Here is a 22,375-nt window from a genome sequence, read left to right as displayed (position 1 = left end):
CCCCCCTGTGTTGGGAGCATGGAGTCTTAGCCACTGGACCACCAGGGAAGTCCCTCCCACACAGTTCTGAAGAACTCATACTAAATGTATGTGGAAGCACAGTGAACAGTATAAAGCATTATGATTATTATTGCTAGTAATAGCATAACTTTTAAATAAAGTTTTCTTTGATTTCAGTAGATTTCATTTGCAAACAGGTAGGATGGATGTATATATATATATCCACACAATGGGTAGACGGTAAAGAATTCCCCCACAATGCAGGAAACTTGGGTTCAACCCCTGGGTCAGAAAAATACCCTGGAGAAGGAGATGGCAACCCACTCCAGTGTTCTTGCCTGGGGAACCCCATGGTCAGAGGAGCCTGGTGGGCTATAGTCCTTGGGGTCGCAAAGAATTGGACATGACTGAATGACTAAGCACACACTCACATTCTACTTTTATAACCAAGCTCACTTGTAACTAAGCAACTCAAAATTTCTGTGAAGGCTGCCTTAAACATAAGATTCTGTCGTAAGACCTTCTCCCTTACACACCTGTGTCTAAACATTGTAGCCACAGAACTGTGCAGTTTCAAATACATCGCCACCTGGTCTGGAAGATAAGAACCATTCCACATTGCATCTGAGAACTCTGACCTGAATGACATTTCCAGGTAATAGGTGCGAGCAGGGGAGAGGAGAGAAGGAGAAAGAATTAAGAGCAAAAGTGAGTTTCATTTCAAATGAAACAAGCAGGTCAGCTGAGGGCTAGTTGGCCCTGCTCACTTTACAAGTTGAAGTTTTACCTTAAACTCAACATTTTGGTAACAGAAAACAAGAAGAAGAAAATTATGAAACTGGTGACAATTATGCGATACTTGAATTTGGTTAAAATGCAGGACAATATAAGTCAGTACAACTTTTGGCTGACACAAATGAGGAGTTATGCTTAAGTGCACAAAAGGTTTCCCATGAGCCACTTGTTTTTGGTTTTAATAAGGCTCCACCTCTTTAAACGAATTGCCAGTAAATTTTTTTTGCTAGTTTAGTGCTAGAAAACAAATGGGAACCTTGAGGTTTTTCCCCTGAAGATGCCCTGTTTCTAAAATCAAGATTACGACAGCCATTTGGGGGGATGGGAGTATGGAGGAGAGAGAAGACATCAAAAAACTGTTGGGAGGGGTAGAGTCACAGAAAGAAACTCATGGTAAGGAAAGATATTTTTATTGGTGTGTGACATGTGTAGCTAAGCAACCTGACAAGCTGATGTAGTGATTCAGGTATACAAATCCTGAGAGGTTATCACAGTAAGCCTCTTCCTAGTATATACTGAGCCCCGAAGATGGACAGAGGGACTGGCTATTGGCAGAGCTCTAATGATTGATCTGAGAATTTGTGTCTATTGTTCCTCTCACCAAGCTTCCTTGAATTATAGAGGAAACATGATACTTGCATTTTTAATATTTTTAATGCTCACTAAGAGGTATAGATCCTGAAGGATTATTTTCCAATTGGGATTTCAGTTGCTAATGTTCCTTTCTCTAACCACAACCTTACAGGTTTTCTCTCCCACTGTCCAAATCTACTCAGCTTGTTTCCTAACGAACCATAGCCCAACACTGAACTCTATGGTCAACTGACTTCTTCCTTTGACCTTCCTGAGCCCGTGGATCACCCTCCATCAGCTTTCTCTAATCTCCATCAGTCTTTGAAGCCCAGCTATAAGAGGACCAATCTGTGTGAAATCCTGACTCAACAAATACCCCGGCACAACAGCATCATTATTCCATGTTGTCCATCACTCCTCTGCTTCAGGAGTCTTCCATGTGCCCCTCATGGTAGCTATTTGAGGAGCCTCTGTCTTCAAACTTCCTTCTTCCTGCTCCACTGATAATCAAATCACCTGTTTAATTTTTTTTTTTTTTACTAAGATGATCCAAGCCAACATGTGTGAGTTTCATCAGTTAAACTTGTCTTCAATTCAAATGATCTATCCTTACATCATTTTCTTAGTTCTTATTTTCAGATTCAAAGAGAAGAGAGTCTCTGAGTCCTGGATCAGCAGTTCCCAACGTAGCTGCATGTTAGAATCAATTAGGAAATATTACATGTTTTGATGCCCAGGCACTCCCAGACCAGTTAAATCAGAAGCCCTGGAGGTGGGATCCAGGCACTGATTGTTTTTAAGACTCCCAAGTGACTCCATGATGCATCCCAGCTTAAGAACCTCAGCTTTGTTTGGTCTCAGATCAACTTTGAAGGGTGTTTTGCACCCATCATTCCCCTCCCTTTCCACATCTTCACTCTTCTCCCACTTTTTTTGCTTCTTGCATTCTACCTTTCAAAATTTATAGGTTTCTCAAATTGAGCAAATATTTCCCTTTACCTTGCTGTCTTCTCTAGCAACCATGTCTCTTGCCCACTTCTGTTTGCTGTCAAATGTGTGGAAGACTCTCTATACCTTCTGTTTATACTTCCTCCCTCATTTTGCTAGTAATCTGAGTTCTAAGTTCTCTATATAAACACTTTTCTGAAGTTAAATATGAACCTAATTTTCTTCCCCCAATTTAAGAGACTTGAGACTGTTGACCATCTCTTCCTTGAAGGGCTTGACTCTAAAGTGTGTGAAAGTCACTCAGTTGTGTCCAACTCTTTGTGACCCCATGAAAGAGGAGATTCAGATTCTGTAACTCTCTGTGGGACCTTGAGCAAGTCATTTCCCCTCTGAACTCAAAACAAGGGGGAGGCATGTTGATTAGGCAATGCCCAAGGTCCCTAACATTCAATGGCTCTTGTGTTTGAAGCTGCCGAAGAGGCAGAATAGCATGGAGGTTATGAGAAACTTGGGCCTGATCGTCTCTGTCTCAGGGAAGGGAGGGGGCACTGGATGGGTCTTTGGGATGCTGGTTATATATGTTTCTTGACCTGTGTGTGTGTATGTATGGAAAGTGGAGTGGGTAGCCAGTTCTCTTCTCCAGGGGTTCTTTTCAAACCAGGGATTGAACCCAGGTCTCCCACGTTGCAGGCAGATTCTTTACTAGCTGAGCCATAAAACAATGCCTTATCCATCATCTTTATCCATCAGCCTTATAGCCTTTGTTCTGTCTCTTCTATTCATCACTCTTCTTTTCCTTATTCCCTAAAATGAACATTTTCTATATTCATCTAAAGTACTTAGAATAGTCCCTGGCATATGATAAGTGCTAGACCAATTTTAGCTATTTTTAAAGACATCAATATAAGAAGATAAAGAGTTTTTGGTATCCTACTTTGTTTTCTTATTCCAAAGAATTCACATCACCCAAGCATGATACAACATCAGACCTCAAAGGCGTGCTTCTGGGTCCTGAAGTTAATGCTTGAGGCCCACAAAGTGAGCCTCCAAAAGGGATACGGGATGCTGTGAGGAAGGATCTAGGCTTAGAAAACACGGAAGGGAATTCCAGTAGGGGGCGGGGTAGGTAAGAGCGAGGGGCCCATCTGAGGAGCTGGCACTCTCTTTTGACCTCAAGGAGAATGTGTATGTGTGTTTCTGCCAACACTAAATGAACAGCTTTTTAGATGATGGTATTATGATCACAATGGAGAGGTTATATTCTTGGATATACAAATCTAAAACTGGTGACCTCTCACGTGAGTGAGACTTCTATCCCCAATAGTTTATTAGGCATCAAACCTTGGATATCCAGATACCCGCTCAGCATAACATATCTCTTCCCTTTAGAGTCCCTCTGTCCAAAGCTTGGTAATGCCATCAAAAGCATCTTTCTTCTAATCACTGAGAAATGAGCTCTTTAGTCATTTCCAACTCTTCGCTCTTAAAATTCAAGCTCTAAGGCATCCTAAGTGATCTTAACATAGGCTATTTGAATGTCTAATCTTCATTTCCTTATTTGTAAATTCTAGATAATTTTAACTACCTCATAAGGGCTGTTGAAAGACTAATGGCACTACTAGTATGACTATTACTAGAAGTAGTATTAGTAATTATAATAGTGGTTAACATTTATTGATCTCTTAGGATTTTTTTCATATTTAATCCTCATAACAACTCTATGAAACAGGGCTGTATGTTTTACCTTCAGGTCACAGAATAAGAAAATGAGGATGCTCATTTCAGCAGCACATATACTAAAATTGGAACGATACAGAGAAAACTAGCATGTCCCCTATGCAAATTCATGAAGCATTCCACATTTTTGTATGACTCAGGGAACTCAAACTAGGGCTCTGTAACCACCTAGAGGGGTGGGACGGGGAGGGAGCTGAGAAGGAGGCTCCGGACGGAGGGGACATACATATACCTACGGCTGATTCATGTTACTGTTTGGCAGAAACAAATACAATGCTATAAAGCAATTGTCCTTAAATTAAAAATAAACAAACTAAAAAAGAAAAGAAAATGAGGCCCCCTCATCCATCTATTCAGGAAATGTTTACTGAGTGCCAAGACTGTACCAGATACTTTTCTAAGAGGTTGAGAGCCTCCATTGTGTAAGACAGGGTCCTTGATCTTATGTAACTTACATCCTAATTGGGGATAACCAAGTCAGCAAATAAAATAATCATGCACTGTGAAGAGTCCTGAGACGTGAACAGTAGAGTCTTGTGTGAGAAAGTAATAGGTGGGTTGGACTACTTTGGGTTGATTTTAAAAGGCATATATTTAAAATGGATAACCAACAAGGACCTACTGCATAGCACAGAAAACTCTGCTCAATATTATGTAACAACCTAAATATGAAAGGAATTTGGAACAGAATAGGTACATGTATATGTATAACTGAATCAGTTTGCTGTACCCCTGAACCTAGGGCTTCCCAGGTGTCTCCGCCGGTAATGCAGAAGATGCAGGAGATGTGGGTTTGATCCCTGAGTTAGGAAGATCTCCTGGAGGAGGAAATGGCTACCCACTCCAGTATTCTTGCCTGGAGAATCCCATGGACAGAGGAGCCTGGCGGGCTACATTCCAAGGGTTGAAAAGAGTCGGACACAACTGAGGCGACTTAGCATGTACTCACACCTGAAAGTAACAGAACATTGTTAATTAACGATACTCCAATATAAAACAAAGTTTAAAAAATACCTAAGGAGTTAAGAAAAATTTCCTTTAAAGAAAAAAAAAGGCTTCTCTAACTAGGTGACATTTAAGCTGAGAGGTTAAAGGTGAGAACGGATTCAACCAAGAAAGGATGGAAGGTTGAGTGCAGAGGCTTTGAACAAGCAGGAGCTGGAGAGGGAGTGGGGGAGTTGAGGGGAGTGAGGTGGAAAGAGGCCGCAGATGGAAAATGCTCTGTACAATGGCAAGGAATTTGGAGCTTATTCCATGCAATGGGACCACTGGGTAGAATGAGAACAGTGCAAAGACAAATCTGAATTAAAATTTCAAATTGAAACTAAATTTCAAAATTTAATTTCAATTAGTGTGATGTAAGGCTGCTAAGGGTGCAAGAAGTAAACCTGGAAGACCAGTTGGGCAGCTACTCTGAGAGTCAGGGCAGGAGATGATGGGGGTTGGGCTCGAGGAGCAGGTGGAATGCACACCAGTGAAGAGATGAAGGGGCTGTTTTTGAGACAGAGCCTTTGTGACTTGCTAATGGATGTGGAGGAAAGTGAGGAAAAAGGAGGATTTAAAGAGGTTTCTAGGGACTTCCTTCATGGTCTGGTGGTTAGGACTTTGCCTTCCAATGCAGGAGTGGGGCCGGGGGTTCAATCCCTGCTTGGAGACCTAAGATCCCACGTATCTTGTGGCCATAAAACCAAAACATGAAATGAAGCTGTATTTTAACAATAAAGAGTTTAATAATAGCCCATATAAAAAATATCTTTAAAAAGAGGTTTCCAGCTTAAGCCTCTGGGTGAATGGCAGGGCCAGGAACTGAGCTGGGATGATTGGAGTAGAAACAGGTTTTGAGAAAAAGAAATGGGACATGAAATCAAGAGTTCCAGTTTGATTGTTAAAAAAAGGTGAGCACACAGCCAAATCAAGAGGTCAGTTAGACAGTTGGGTGCCCAAATGTGGATGAGAGATTAAAAAAAAAAAGGATTATCTGCATATACATGCTGTTTAGGGTCACTAGCATGGAGGAGAAAAAAGAGAAGCCCTCAGGTCTGAATGCCTCAACATTGATCATTTATAAGTCAGCCAAGGAGAAGAATTTAGAGATTCGACAAGACACTCTTGCCCTAGTTCGCCCAGTTAGAAAGGAGCTGAGCTGTGATGACGGATGCAGAATTTGTGAAGAGTCCCGTAGAGTCTGGCTCCTAAAATGCCCCCTCCCTGCAACCAGAATTACTGCAACCTCTTCTTCCACCTCAAAACTCCGAGTCTGTCCTTCAAGGCCAACTTTAATGGGCTGATTTCTACTTCCCCAAACTATTTCGTCACTCCTAAATATTTGTTAACTAAAAGACACTGCACAACTGACAAACTTCTAAGTACTTGTAGGGCAGTTTTAGGTAACAGCAGTCTCACAACAATAACATTCACTCGTTCAACAAATATTGGGCATTTGCTGCCTGCCAGGCCCTCTTCAAATCCTGAGGAGACTCCAGAAAGCACACAGGTGAAGTCCCTGCTCTCCTGGAGCTGATGTCGCGGGGAGGGCTAGCGCCGTTCTAGTCAGCTCATGGGCCCATCCATGGGTCATGGCCATTCCAACCTCTTCAAACATTCATTCTTCCTCCCTACCCTCTTTCCTCGTCTCCCCCATCTCAATCCTCCATTTCCATAGAAGCCATTCAGTCTAAAATTTAGCATCAGTTACATTCCCACCTGTGAGCACTGGTGTCTCTAAACGTCACCTGCCCACCTCCACTCCCTCCTGCAGAGACACACGCCTTCCTACAGAGATCCTCCCCAGTCAGAGAACCACAGAGAAAGCTCTGCAAAGAAGACCAGAGCTCCATGTGTCAGCTGACTGTGCCCAGTCGCGATCAGTTGTGTCCGACTCTTTGCAATCCCATGGACTGTAGCCAGCCAGGCTTGTCTGTCCATGGAATTTTCCAGACAAGAATACTGGAGTGGGTTGTCATTTCCTACTCCAGGGGATCTTCCCGACCCAGGGATCGAAGCCAAGTCTCCTGTGTCTCCTGCATAGGCTGGCAGATTCTTTACCACTGAGCTCCCTGGGAAGCCTGGAGAGTGAAATCGAGAGGTACAGAGCCTCAGAGGAAGAGACTTGAGAGAGTGAGCTTTGACGAGTGAAATGGAAAAGAGAATTTAGGGAGAAATGGGTAGTGTGGGGAAAATTAATGGGGAAAGGGGAGACGGCTGAGGGGGTAAATCAGAGATCAGCAAAACAACTTCAGACTTCCCAGAGGGATTGCCAAACCCAGAGAGCCCATTAATAGGCTTCTGTGGTCACCTGGGCTCCATGCCTAGCTCCTTACCTAGAGTCAACATCCAGAGGCCTTAATAGCCACCCTGGGGCTTTTCTCAGCAGATTAAGCTTAGAGGAAGGTATTTGCAAGGAAGGTCAATTCTTCATCCCCAGCAAGTGCAGGCTATATTAGGGAAGTTAACCTATTTACACTAAAGCCTTCTCAACTGGGTATCAATAGATTAGTCTAATGCTCTCCGATGGGGTTACACAGATAATTCTGTCATACACTCACCTACAGAGAACAAACAAATAACTTCCATCAGCACAACTGACACAGTCATATAGATTTGATTTCATATGATTATGGTTTCAAATATATGGTGTTAGTTGCTCAGTTGTGTCCAACTCTTTGCGACCCCATGGACTGTAGCCTGCCAGACTCCTCTGTCCATGGGATTTCCCAGGCAAGAATACTGGAGTGGGTTGCCACTCCCTTCTCCAGAGGGGGATCTTCACAACCCAGGGAGCGAACTCAGGTCCCCTGCACTGCAGGCGGATTATTTACCATCTGAGCATACATGTGGAGGATCATCGTATTAAACACCAGCGGGGCACTGGTTAATTGCCCTGTATTCCAGCAGATGGAGCTATAGCCTGGGGGGGTGCAGTATGCTTCAGTGGCTGATGCCCACCCCTCAGAAAAATCAATATTGAGAAGAGATGTGGGGAAAGAGAATTAATAATAATAATGTAATAATAATAACATTAGTTATTATTCTGTGATTGTACACGTGTCTCAATCGGTGTCTGATCCACAGCAGGGCACTCAAATAAGGAATGAACACATGAGATGTAATCCAGTGACCGGACTGTAGCTTGAACATTCTGAGAACAGAGATTGTCTCCTCCTCGTTCAGATTTGTTTTTCTCTCTTGTTTCTTTGGATATCTGCACATACACACCCTTTGGACACTCACTTCCCATTAAAATGTCATGGAAAATTTCTGTGAAACTTGACTGTAGGGTCAAACGGATGTCAAAGGGAGGTGTCGGGAGAGGCATGTGATAAAAATAACCCAGCTGAGGTTCCCACCTGTCTCCCATGCCCGGACTCTTCCTTGAAGTTTGTTTCCTCCCTAGCCCCCACCATTTGCATCAGTATCAGCTGGGTTGTTTATCAAAAATTCTGATTCCCAGGCCACACCCCAAAGAATCTGAATCAATAGCTGTAGGCTGGGGCACCTCCACTAGCTCCTTCACACAATCAAGCTCAAGAATCTCTCTTCTGAGGGAAAGAGAGCTGACAAACTCTTCCCCCCAATCCTGAGACGCAGAGAGCACTAAAAGCTCTGAAAACTGAAAAGTTTTCACAACTTACTTTGGTGGCAAAATCTGGCCCATGAAGTCCCATGAAGCTATGTATGATTCTTATTAATTGCATATGTGAGTACACATACATAATGTGAATACTCACACAGCCCATGAAGGAAATGTTAATGTGTTTGGTTAGAAGGTGCTGTCCTAACCCCACTGCAGATATTATGGAATATATTGTGTGAGCTAAACTGCCTTTCTGAAGTCCCAACACTTCCTGAATTCAGAAACACATATGGTCTTGAGGGATTCAGATGAAAGGCACCTGTGCTGCGTTCTCACAGCCTGACCATAGGTGGTGCTTGAAGCAGTTAAATTTGGGTTTAACAATGATAAGAAAGCCTAACAAAAAGATGACTGGATCGGGAGCCGAGAGACTTCATCTTTCTGTATCTCTATTCTTTCTCCTGAAAATGAAGCAGGAGATGACATTTAAAGCCTTTTGGCTCTAAAATTCTGGTTTTCACTCTTTGCTTTTCTGGAGAAATGTTGAGGCATCAATGCCACAAAGAGTAGATTGTGGTGTCTTATTATTTTCACTAAGAAAAATTTAAAAGGTAAAGACCTTTCACTATCTTCTGGATTTCCAGACAGATTCTTGACTGACATTTCCCTCCATGGTGTGAAAGGGTGTTTACCCCAACTTTACAGATATTTTGATACATTATTGCACTGAGCAGCTCTGCTGGGAAACTACTAGAGTAGAGAAGTGATCATGAACTCCAGAGAGTGCTGTGAAACACCTAGGAAGAAAGTATTATATGTTAGTTATAGAGGAGGAGACAAGAGATACAAATCTGAGAAAGTCTCCATTACCAGCTGCTTTCAGAGCTTAGGGCTTTCCAGGTGGCTAGTGGTAAAGAACCTGCTTGCCAATGCAGGAGACATAAGAGACATGGGTTTGATTCCTGAATCAGGAAGATTCCCTGGAGGAGGGCATGGCAACCCACTCTAGTATTCTTGCTAGGAGAATCCCATAAATTGAGGAACCTAGTGGGCTACAGCCTGTGGGGTAGTAAAGAGTCAGACACGACTGAAGCGACTTAGCACACGGGCATGCACTCAGCGCTTCATTCATCCAAGGGGCAGCAAGTTGCCTCTCAGAGAATCCTAGTGATCCCTTAGCCCGTGTGATGGGGGATGCTCTATGCAGTAACTGATGTTTAAATGCTCATCCTAAGACCCTGTGAAATCCCAAAGCAAGATATTGTGAAATTATAATAAAACAAAACACAAAGCAAGACAACGAGCTCTGAGTTTGTTCTATCAGAAGCAGTGTGTTATGGGGTGAATTGCGTCCCCCTAAAATACAGAGGTTGAGGGTCTTCCCAGGGGACCCAGTGGTGAAGAATCTGCCTGACAAGCAGGAGACATAGGTTTGATCCCTGGACTGGGAAGATCCCGTGGGGTAGGAAATGGCAACCCACTCCAGTATTCCTGCCTGGAGAATCCCATGGACAGAGGAGCCTGGTGGGCTTCAGTTCACCAGGTCACAAAAGAACTGGACACAACTTAGCATTTAAATAGCAGCAGCATAATAAATGGTAGGGTTTGCTTGCCCCATTTCTTTAAAATTCAGAGGTTGAAGTCCTAACTCCTCCAGTAAATAAGGAATGTGCACTTATTTGGAAACAAGGTCTTAGCAGACCAAGGTCTTTACCAAGGTCTTTACCAATCAAGTAAAATGAGGTCTTTAAGGGATGGCTCCATGATTGAATGACTAGTAATCTAAGACTGGTGTTCTCTAAGAAAGGGGAATTTGTACTAACATGCAAGGAGAACATGGTGAGAGCAAGAAGATGGCCATCTATAAACTAAGGAAAGTCCGTGCAAAAAAAATATACATGTTTAGTCCTATGGCAGAGGGAGGCATCTCTGGGCTCCAGTGTGAATATTTGGACACCGATTTCACTCCCGGCTTCACTTATGCCCTGTGTCTCTGTGTGTGTGTGCACTGTCACTTCAGTCGTGTTCAGCAAGTGGGTTCTTGACCACTAGTGCCACCTGGGAAGACCTGTTTATGCCCCATTCTTTGTTTTCCATTTGTTTCATTTTTCTAATTTTGTCTTCTGATTTTTTTTTTTTTATTGGAATACAATTGCTTTACATTGTTGTGTTAGTTTCTACTGTTGCAGTCCTGGATGTATCTTTATCTGCTGCCTGAAATTCTTTTTAGGTTTACAAATGATGGATGTTGGTAAGTAACTTATCTTGCCTAGCACATTCAGGGACAGTTGATATGAAACAATTAAATGGCGAAGCCCAGCTCCCCTGTAACTATTGTGTAAAGAACTGTGAGAGATGATAAGGTTTTGTTTCACAGGACACAAGACTTCTGAACTCTGGGAAAGAAGTCTTCAGGCAATATGCCACTGTAAAGTGGGGCTTGAGTCACTCCAAAGTCAGGACTGTCTTCAGCTCTTTATGACACAGAGCAAAGAGGATGGGGGTACCATTTCCAGATAAAGGGCTGTGGCAGGAATTTTGTGAAGTGTGTCAAGAATTAAAGCAGAAAGGACGACTGTTTATTGTGCATTTGCTCTGTGCTAGAGAATGTTATGTAACAGACTATTTAATCTGTACAATGGCTTTGCAAAGAGGGATTCCCCACTCCCTGCCTAAAACTGAAAAATACATAGCTCAGAAAGGTAAAGTATTTTGTCAAAGAGCAGATAGTTTGTTTAAAAAGTTGAGCTGAAGTTTGAAATAGAGAAACCTGACTCTTCACAAATATTCCCATTCCTCCAAATTGCCTCCTTAAAATTCATATATTATTTGGCTTTTATGATAAAATCAGGATCACCAATAACTATAGATGTGTAGTTGGTAAAAAAAATCTTACCTTTTGGAACATTTAGAAATGTTAGATGAAAAGACTCAAAAAGATCTGTATTTGGCGTGAAAGTATATGGCTGGAAAACATGTGGACCACAGAAGAGGATTTGGAAACATGTTTGGAATTATAGCAATGAAAATAGGGTAATTCCAGACTATGTTTTTTACACAACTTTTAGTGAGAAGCGGTTGGAAATTAATATCAGAGCCACTTTATTGACTATAGATGTTATATTATCCTTGGAAAGTACGTGGTGGCAGAAATTAGTGGCTGTTCTCCAGAATCCATTCTCTCCCCACCCCCCCCCCCTTTTTTTTTTGAAACTGGGTACTTGGTTACCCAGTTAAAGTTTTAATTTATTTCACAGCCTTCCTTGCAGACAGGTGTGACCATGAACTTGGTTCTGGCCAGTGGAATATGAATAGAGGTGCTGCGTGCCCAGGCTCACTGTGCCCTCAGACGGTAGGGGTGCCCTCCTGTGCCCTGGATTCCTTCCTCTGGCTGGAAAGCAGGTGTGATGGTGGGAGATGAATCAGCCGTTGTAGACCTTCAGATGGAAACCAGTCGTTGAAGATAAAAGTGTTAAAGAAAAAAGAGCCTCAAGATTGTGGGGCCACCTCACCAGCCTGAATTGCAAACCTGTCCTTTTGTACTCAAGAGACATAAATGGTCTATGTTTTAAAAGCCACTGTTATTTAGAATCTCATTGTTACTGCTGCCAAACCAGCATTCCAGCTAATAAGCTATATTCTAACTAATAACTAAATAGAACACCTTGTTCCCATATCTTCTGAATGCGAATGTATGTGAAAGTCTCTCTGTGGAATTTTCTACTCTGTTTCAGAGTTCCTTTTGTGACCCACTTGCTACCAACAGGGAGAGATCTTTAAATACCAGGGGCTCTTCATTTCCTTGGTTCCTGAACTCTTGTCAGGAAAACTCTACCAAGAGGATCCTGGCTTCTCATGTTCCCTTAGGAGCATCTGAATTGGGTCTAGAAAGTCTGACTTATTTCTTTCAAGTGTAGGACATGAGCAGTTGTGAAAGTAAAGGTATTGTGAGGGTGATTTGATATTTATTAGTGATTGTTTAAGCCTGAGCACTCCAAAAAGTGAGTGGAAAATTTCTGCCATGATCTGACCTATAAAAGCCCTTTGAGTGCTAGGCAGGGTGTAGGATCAGGGGTTTCTCAGACCTGCCTGAGGTTTCTAGAGATAGTACACTGGCAGCTTCCGGAAGAGATGGGGGAAGGGGGTGTTAGAACAAGAATTCCCCTATAGTCCCCTTTTCTAAAATAGGGTTTAGAGAAGACGTGGGAGGAGGACCCCTAAACCACTGAGAAGTCTCAGTTGTAAAACCAATGACTTATTGATGAGCACATGGGGTCAGCTGCAATTTCTATAATCCATTTCAATGAAGAGGAAAAGTGAAAGTACATGTACCCAATTTCTGTGGCAATTCTGACAGGCAATTGCACTCGGTGAACCTGCTAGGAAAGTGATTAGAGAGTTTAAAGTAGAGTTAGTTTCAGGTAGGATCAGGAATTGCATGTAGCAAGACTCTTCAATTCTTTGTCTTCACATCAGGTATGTTTGAGTGGAACATAAGGGGCCAGCCTGATGTAACGGATGCTCGAGTTGGGGTGGGTGGGATTTAAGAGCAGGGGAGACTACTTAATATATCAGCTAGTGCCATAAAAATGGGCCTGATTATTGGCAAGAAAAAAGCCCCCAAATAGAGATATTAGAATTATGTATTTTGTCTATTTGTTTTGTATAAGGTAAGAATGAAAAGTGAGAGGAAGAGGAAAATCACAGGGCTTATTAAATAAAAAACAAAAAAAAATCAATAAAGAATATTGGGAGGGAATTATGTTGTAAGGAGAGACAGAAGTGTAAATCCCAGGGATTTCCCTGGCTGTCCAGTGGTTAAGACGCCATGCTTCCACTGCAGGTGGCATGGGTTCAATTCCTGGTCAAGATCTCACATGCCAGGGGTGTGGTCAGATTTTTCCCCACTATTCTCTTTGCCTAATATAACAAGTCTGTTTATCAAATTGAGAATGCACAAAGCCCTATGGTTAATTATTCAAATAATGTTATCACTGTCAAGGCGATGGTTTTTCCAGTCGTCATGTATGGAGGTGAGAGTTGGACTATAAAGAAAGCTGAGCGCCGAATAACTGTTGCTTTTGAACTGTGGTGTTGGAAAGACTCTGGAGAGTCCCTTGGACTGCAAGGAGATCCAACCAGTCCATCTTAAAGGAAATCAGTCCTGAATATTCATTGGAAGGACTGATGCTGAAGCTGAAACTCCAATACTTTGGCCACCTGATGCGAAGAGCTGACTCATTTGAAAAGACCCTGATGCTGGGAAAGATTGAGGGCAGGAGAAGAAGGGGAAGACAGAGGATGAGATGGTTGGATGGCATCACCGACTCAATGGATGTGGGTTTGGGTGGATTCCAGGAGTTGGTGATGGACAGGGGGGGCCTGGTGTGCTGCAGTTCATGGGGTCGCAAAGATTCGGACATGACTGAGCGACTGAACTGAACTGAATGTTATCACGTCATATCTCTAAATCCTGGGCAGATCCAGGGGAAGAAAACTAAACAGATATGATGATCTCTGTCTTAAAAATAAAATCCTAGGCAGATAACTGTGACCTAGATTAAGGAAAACTACAATGCTATAAGCTTTTATTTTCAACATTCTCGCTTTGTTTCACTCCCAAAGAGATTTCTGTTGCTCTGGACTTGTACTGAGTTAAAGCTGAAATTCAGGAACATGTGGGTTAATAATTTTTCTCTAGTAATAGAAAAACAAGTTATGCAAGAAGAAGCCTATTTTAATAGCAAGTGACTATTGGCATCTTAAGAAAACCTCTACATATCTTTCTTTTTATTTAGTTGGCAGGATGCTACTAGTAGAAAAATGGATGTTTTTGTTTAGTCACTAAGTCCTGTCTGACTCTTCTGCAAACCCATGGACTGTAGCCTGTCACACTCCTCAGCCCATGGGATTTCTGAAGCAAGAATACTGGAGTAGGTTGCCATTTCCCTCTCCAAGAAAAATGGATATTCTGGAACAAATCAGTGCAAGCCATTCCCACAGGTGGTTTCAAGCCAAAAGTCCCATCTTCACTTACAACAGAAGAAAAACACTTATTCTCTGAATGTTTCCATCTCAGATTGCTGAAAGTCCTCTGTTTATTGGCATAAGGCTATGCTGATACGAGTTACTTCTCAAACTGAGGTTAATACATAGTCTTGCCAGCTAGCTTTTTTTTTTTCCCTGACTGAACAAGGCCTTCTCATGTCTCAGGCCAAATACTAAGGAAATGCCCAAGGCCAGAATAATTTGAAATAAGGAGAAAGTTGATGCCTCCCCTGAGTTTATGACTGAAAGTAATGAAACCAATATCTGAAACACAAACTCAGACACACTGCAATCACAAATATAGGGACATTGAATGGAGGGTAACTCAGCCAGGTCTTAATAAAAACAGTGTTTGAAACAGATGGCATGAAAGATTAAAAATATCTGACACAAAAGGGATTAATTAAGAATGGCAGGGGCCAGCTGAGTATGGAATGTGTCGGCGGATATGGACTTAGCCTCAGTTTATAGAGCTAAGCAAGTCCAGTGTTTCAGAGAATCTGTGGATCTCAATGCATATGGACACCTCACCAGGGATGTTAGTAAATGTGAACTTAACAGATTGTCTCTTATTTAACTTCATTATGGCTTTTCTAAGGAAAAAAAAATGACTTCTCTAAGAAGAAAATGGAAGTAGATAAAATAGGATTGCCATATATTTGAATATGATTCAGTAGTTTTTGAATACATAGATAGGCATCACTTTGTAATCTCATATATTTTTAAAATAAAAATGCCCTGATTACTATCTAAAAGTTGTTGCCATTCTTTTGCATCTTAAAAAAAAATGTCTTCAACCTATGGACCCAAGACAAATGTATTATGGAGAAAGAAGGTCCTCAAAATTTAAGGGATTGTAAAATAATAGAGTAAGATTTGCCAGAAGCATTATTTTTTGGACACTGTTAACTTGCATTCTGTGAATCACACACACTGACCCAGGTCAAGAGTAGGCATTAAGTAGATACCAGTGTGGTACCAGATACCACTTAGGACAACAAAGGAGAAATAATCTATTTTGCGGTCCAACCTGCTCAAATGAATGTTCTAATATCATTTTCTTTAATATTTTAACTTATTGAAACTCTAAATAATTCACTTGATTAGGAAATCTTCCTTAGGTGCCATGGGATCTGACTGTCATAGAATCAATATGGGACACTGGTTGCCAGAGTTACCTTGTATGAACTTCCGGTTTACTTTTTGTAAAATGGTTTTGTTTTTGGTGAGCAAGTCAGGTAATATTTATGCAAGTACATTGAGACTATAAATATTATACAAATGAAATGTACCATTTTATAAAAATTATTACCCTTTGCTCATAGAATCATGACTTGGTTATTCTGAGAACCAGTTGGCTTTTCTGTTTTATCAAAAAACAGGAAAAATCAACCATAACAAATTCTTTTATTTTCACTGACTTACAAAATCAGTAAAGTCAAGTGATCTAAAGCTAGCCGAGCAATTATCTTTCTTTTTTTCCTTTTCCTGAAAGGCAAGGTTTTGTGCAAAGTCATCTGTTGACAGTTTCCTGTCCTTGCTGCTCAATATAACTGCAAATTGGTTAAGAGCCTTGATCCTTGAAAATAAGCCTTTCTTGCAAAAAGACATACTAAAGTTTGGCTATAACATAAACATCTTTTGTTTCATCTAGATAATAAAAAAGGAACATATGTGTTCTTACATTTCCTTGAACAGAAAAATGTCTAAATGCTTCAAGACAAGCGTTTAAAAGACCAAGAGAGAATGGAATTAAGTATTTAGACTGTATCTGATAGATTAAGGATTAAGTTACTTTGTAAAAGAGCCCATTAAGTTAAAAAAAGTTAAAAATAAGTGACCACATAATATAAACATGCAATTCCTAGAAGAAAAATAAGTGATTAATAAACTTATAAATTATAAAGTCAATGAATTATAACTGCATAGTCTAAAGTTAAAAAGACTGATAACATGCAATGCTTATAAATATTGGGAAAATATGCATACTCATAGATTACTAGTTGGGAGTATAAATAACTGAAATCTTTTTGGAAAGAATCTATGAACCATAATAATTCTAAATACTAGAGTAAAAAAGGATGGTTGTCCATTTTTATTCACTTACTCTTGAGACAAATATTTCTTGAATACCTACCCTATACTAGGGATGAAGAAGTGAACAAGATAGAAATACATCTCTCTTGTGGAGTTCATTATTTATTGGGAGAAAATCAGAAAATAGGCGTAATAAATAAGTAAACTTCATAGGATATAAGAAAGTGATATATACAATGGAAAGAAAAAAAACAGCAGAGTAAGAAAAATATATAATACTGAGATGGGCGTGTGGGCTGCGGTTTTATGTTGGGAGTCTGTGTAGGTCTGGACTGAGAAAGTTAAATTTGAGCAAAAACTTGAAGGAAGTGAGGGAGTGGCTATTTGGATATAGAGCGGAAGAAAATTCCAGGCATAGGAAACATCCAGGCTAGAATAAACATAAATAACTATAAATAGAAAAGTAAATAAAGAAGTGGGTTGAGTATAAAAAGCTGTACTCATAAAAACAGAGACTAAAATGGTGTTACCAAGGGCAGGGAGGTTGGGGTGTAAGAAAGATATTGCTTAAGAGTAGAAGCTTGCAACCAGTAGATACGTGAGTCTTGGAGACTGAAGGTACAGCACGGTGATTATAAAAAATTGTTTGTTATTCTTTAATAGCTAAGCCATGTCCGACTCTTTGCAACCCCCTGGACTGTAGCCCACCAGGTTCCTCTGTCCTTGGGATTTCCCAGGCAAGAATACTGGAGTGGGTTGCTCTTTCCTCCTCCAGGGGATCTTCCTGACCTAGGGATTGAACCTGAGTCTCCTGCATTGGCAGGCAGATTCTTTACCACTGAGCCACCAGAGAAGCCTGATGTTAATTATTCCCACCCCCAAAAGAAATGATAATTACATAATGCGATAACAGTACTAGCTCATGCTAAATATCAATCATACTGCAATATAGAAATGAATCAGATCAGGTCAGGGAACTAGATCCCCCGTGCAGCAACTAAGACCCAGAACAGTCAAATAAATAAACAAAATATATATATTTAAAAAAAAGACTCCTAGAAGAAAACATAGGCAGAACACTCCTTGACATAAATCATAGCCGTATTTTTTTAGATTTATCTCTGAAATCAAAGGAAATAAAAGCAAAAATAAGCAAATGGGACCTTGTTGTTAATCAATCACTCAGTTGTGTCCAACTCTTTGCGACCCCATGGACTGCAGCACGCCAGGCTTTCCTGTCCTTTACCATCTCCCAGAGCTTGCTCAAACTCATGTCCATTGAGTTGGTGATGCCATCCAACCATCTTGTCCTCTGTCGTCCCCTTCTCCTTTTGCCTCCTGTGTTTCCCAGCACCAGGGTCTTTTCCAATGAGTTTGCTCTTCACATGAGGTTTATACAGCAAAGGAAACCACCCACAAATGAAAAGACAACTTACTGAATGGGAGAAAATATTTGCTAATGATATGACAGATAAGGGATTAATATCTAATTACATAAACAGTTTATTAGCAAAAACACAATCCTATTAAAAGTGGACAGAATGTCTGAATAGACATTTCCCCAGACATACAGATGGCCAACAGGCATATGAAAAGATGCTCAACATCAGTAATCATCAGAGAAATGCAAATTAAAACCACAAGAGCTACCACCTCACACCTGTCAGATTAGCCACTGTCAAAGAGACTACAAATAACAAATGTTGGGGGACTTCCTGGTGGTCCAGTGGTTAAGAATTCGCCTTGTAATGTTAGAGATTCGGGTTCCATCCCTGGACCACTATGTGCTGGAAGGAAAGATCCTGCACAATGCAGCGAAGTTTCCATGTGATGCAACAAAGACATGATGCAGCCAAATAAATAAATACTGTTTAAAAAAAACCAAAAACAAGTGTTAGCAAGGATGTGCAGAAAAGGAGACTCTAGTGCGCTGTTGTTGGGAATGTAAACTGGTGTAGCCACTGTGAAAAACCATATGGAAGTTTCTCAAAAAACTAAAAATAGAACTATCATGTGTTGTGCTAAGTTGCTTTAGTCGTTTCAGACTCTTTTCGACCCTATGGACTGTAGCCCACTATGGAATTCTCCAGGCAAGAATACTGAAGTGGGTCACAGTGCCCGCCTCCAGGGGATTTTCCTGATGCATGGATTGAAATCTCATCTCTTACATCTCCTGCATTGGCAGGTGGGTTCTTTACCACTAGCCCCATGTGCGAAGACTGAGGACTACCATATTACCCAACAATTCCACTCCTGAGTATACACCTGACAAAAACCAAAAGCTAGCTTGAAAAGAAGCATGCACCGCAATTTTTGCAGCAACATTATTTATAATTCCAAGATATGGAAGCAACCTAAGTGTCCATCAATAGATAAATGAATAAAGAAGACATGGTATGTATATACAATGGAATACTACTGATCTATAGAAAATAATGAAATTTTGCCATTTGCAACAACATGGATGGACTTAGAGATTATTCTAAGTGAAATAAGCCAGACAGAGAAAGGTAAATATTATATGATATTACATCTATTGGAATCTAAAAATACAACAAACTAGTGAATATAACAAAAATGAAACAGACTCACAGATATGGAGAAAAAATTAGTGGTTACCAATGGGGAGAAGGAGGAAGGGAGAGACACTGACAATATAAGGAAGGGGATTAAGAGGTACTATTATGTAGAAAATAAGTAAGCTACAAGAATATGTTGTACAACAAAGGGACTGTAGTCAATATCTTATAATAACTATAGGATGGAGGAGCCTAGTGGGCTACAGTTCATGGGGTCACAAAGAGTTGGACATGGCTGAGTGACTTCACTTTCACTTTCTTTCATACAAGGAGTATGGTCTTCCCAGGTGGACCAGTGGTAAAGAATCTGCCTGCCAAAGAGGAGACGTGGGTTTGATCCCTGGGTTGGGAAGATTCCTTGGAGAAGGAAATGGCAACCCACTCCGGTATTCTTGCCTGGGAAATCCCATGGACAGAGGAGCGTAGCAAGCTGTAGCCCATTGGGTTGCAAAAGAGTTGGACATGACTTAGCAACTAAACAACAACAAATACAAGGAGTATAGCCTTTAAAAACTGTGAATTATTATGTTGCATACCTGTAGTTTATATAATAATATAGTACATCAACTATACCTCAATAAAGAAAAGAACTGAGCCTAAAAATCTATGAAAGAAGAATGGATGAAGATTAGAGTAACTGTGTATCTCTAACGCCTCTAACTCTTGCAAAGGAAGAGCAAAGATCCCTCAATTTGTGCTTTTCTGCTCTTTTAACTTGACAGGAGAGAAGAGCACGGTTTGGCAGTTGGCAGACCTAAACTGAGGTGTTTTTGATTTTAGTATAGTCACTTCTGTGCTTTGTTTTCCTAATCTGTAAAATGGGGTTTATAACTGCCTTGGCTATTTCTCTGGTTTTTTATAACGACAAACAAAACAACAGCTGAATAAATGTAATGATAGGAAAATGATTATAACTTTAGTTTTGCGCCACATGCTCAGTCATGTCCGACTCTTTGTGACCTCATGGACTGTATAGCCCACCAGGCTCTTCTCTCCATGGGATTTCCCAGGCAAGGATACTGGAGTGGGTTGCCATTTGCTTCTCCAGGAGATCTTCCCAACCCAGGATGTAACCCGTGTCTCCTGTGGCTCTTGCCTTGCAGGTGGATTCTTTACCTGCTAAGCCATCAGGGAAGCTTCAAAAAATTATGTTATAAAATAATATGTCAATGGAATTCCCTGATAATCCAGTGGTTAGTACCCCATGCTTCCAGTGCTGGGGGCACGGGTTGGATCGCTGATTGGGGTCTAAGATCCTGCAAACCACAGTGTACCCAAATAAAATAAAATAAAATAAAAAACAAGAGTTTAAAAAATAGTCTATCTAGCATGATACTAACTAGAGGGCTTGGGGTGGCAATGTGTGCTTACAAGCATAGAAAAAAATGCCAGAAGATTATTTCCCAAAATGTTTAGAGGGATAATCTGGGGGAGAAGATCCATATCGGTAATTTAATTTGCTTCTTGATGTTATAAAATCTTTTCCAAAATTTCCAAAGTAAACATGAATTCCCTACATCATCAAAAAGAAACATTAATTTTTAAAATACACAGTGTGGCACTGGGAAGACCCAGAGGAATCGGGTGGAGAGGGAGGTGGGAGGGGGGATCGGGATTGGGAATACATGTAAATCCGTGGCTGATTCATATCAATGTATGACAAAACCCACTGGAAAAAAAAAAAAATAAAAAAAAAAAAAGTAAAAAAAAATACACAGTGTGGTCTGAGAGGCTGCCTTTGCATCCCACATGGAGTCACCTCACTTCTACTGTTTCCCATCCTTAGCTGAATAAGTCAGAAACTCAGTTTGACAACAACAGAAGCGAACAGCACATGAAGTAAGGAATTACAGTCATGAACAATACTAAGCCATGAGAGGCCTGTAATGGGATTTTAATTGTTTTCTTTTAATACTTAGGGGCCTTTGGGATATCATTATATTGTGTCAGAGTTTACCAAGAAAAATAAATGAAGAAAAGCTGCCTCAACATTGCCTGGCAGGCGTATGGGAAGTCACTGTAAATTTCTCTCAGTTTTGCTGGAAACCTCCCATTGCTCTTAAAAAAACAGTGTTTGAAAGAAATTGCCTGGAAGTAGGTGACAGAAGTGGTTTGCTTCGATGGGAGTCTGGCGCTCAGCCTCTGTCAGTAAGAGGCTGTGCTGGGGAGGAAGGCGTGAGAAGTTTTGCTGTAGGTGACAGGGTCTGTCTTTAAACCAATTTCTGGAGAGGATGTGGCCTTGAACATCAAGAACATAGAAGTTTCTGGGGAAGGCTGATTGGCACCCTAAATATAGCCGGACTTAAGTTGAACATGGAAATGAACTTGAGGGAGCGTCTGCACGTGGACAAGCTTGATTTTCTTTATAAAACTGCCTGCTAGCTCTCTCCTGTATTTAAACTTTGCAAAAAGAAACTACTACATTTCTCCTTCAGTCCTTTCAAATTTAGAGAAGGATATGGACGTGTATTTTCCAAAATATAATCCTCTTTTTCTTTTTTTAAAATTACAGCTAAGATATGCAAAGTGTTTCATGGAGAAGTGTTGGCAAAAGTCCAGAAAGTGGTACAGACCTGAAATGAGGGTTAAAAAGAAATGCTTCAAAGGGAACATCTGCTGATGTGGGAACCACACTGGCACGCGGGATTCAGCTCCCAGGGCACCAGCTGTCACGTTTAGTTTGCAGCAGTTGTGAGTGACCCCTTGGGTGGCAGGAAGGAAGAGGAGTGACCGTGACATTCCCCGAAGGACACGCTGTCCCACTGGTGGCACAGAGGTTCAATTCTTAGACGGCGACCACTGACTTGTGTGCTTCAAGGAGGGGATTTCCACATTCAAAAATAGTACGACTTCAGTTAGGCTTGATTGCCTTTTTGGGAAGTTTGTTATATTTAGAAGCTTTCTCCTCCCCGCCCCCCATCACGGCTTTTAAACTCCATCTGCAACATGGCATCAGTCTTCAGAATTCTGATGGCCTGATTTACCCCCAGGGCTCTGCTTGGAATCAAGATGTATTCTGAAAACATAGGACAGAGCCGCTGTATTGACAACACATATTTTAATCAAAATGCTTAAAGCAGTGAAA

At 41.0% G+C, this 22,375-nt stretch overlaps 1 pseudogene; it reads left to right on the top strand.

Moving 5' to 3' along the window:
* Positions 1-4,088: 4,088 nt before the first annotated feature.
* Positions 4,089-4,182, top strand: LOC122684554 (annotated as a pseudogene).
* The last annotated feature ends 18,193 nt before the right edge of the window (positions 4,183-22,375 follow it).

This window comes from Cervus elaphus, chromosome 26, assembly GCF_910594005.1.
Source record: "Cervus elaphus chromosome 26, mCerEla1.1, whole genome shotgun sequence".
NCBI classification, from domain to species: domain Eukaryota; kingdom Metazoa; phylum Chordata; class Mammalia; order Artiodactyla; family Cervidae; genus Cervus; species Cervus elaphus.
This window is presented reverse-complemented; position numbering and strand designations above follow the sequence as displayed.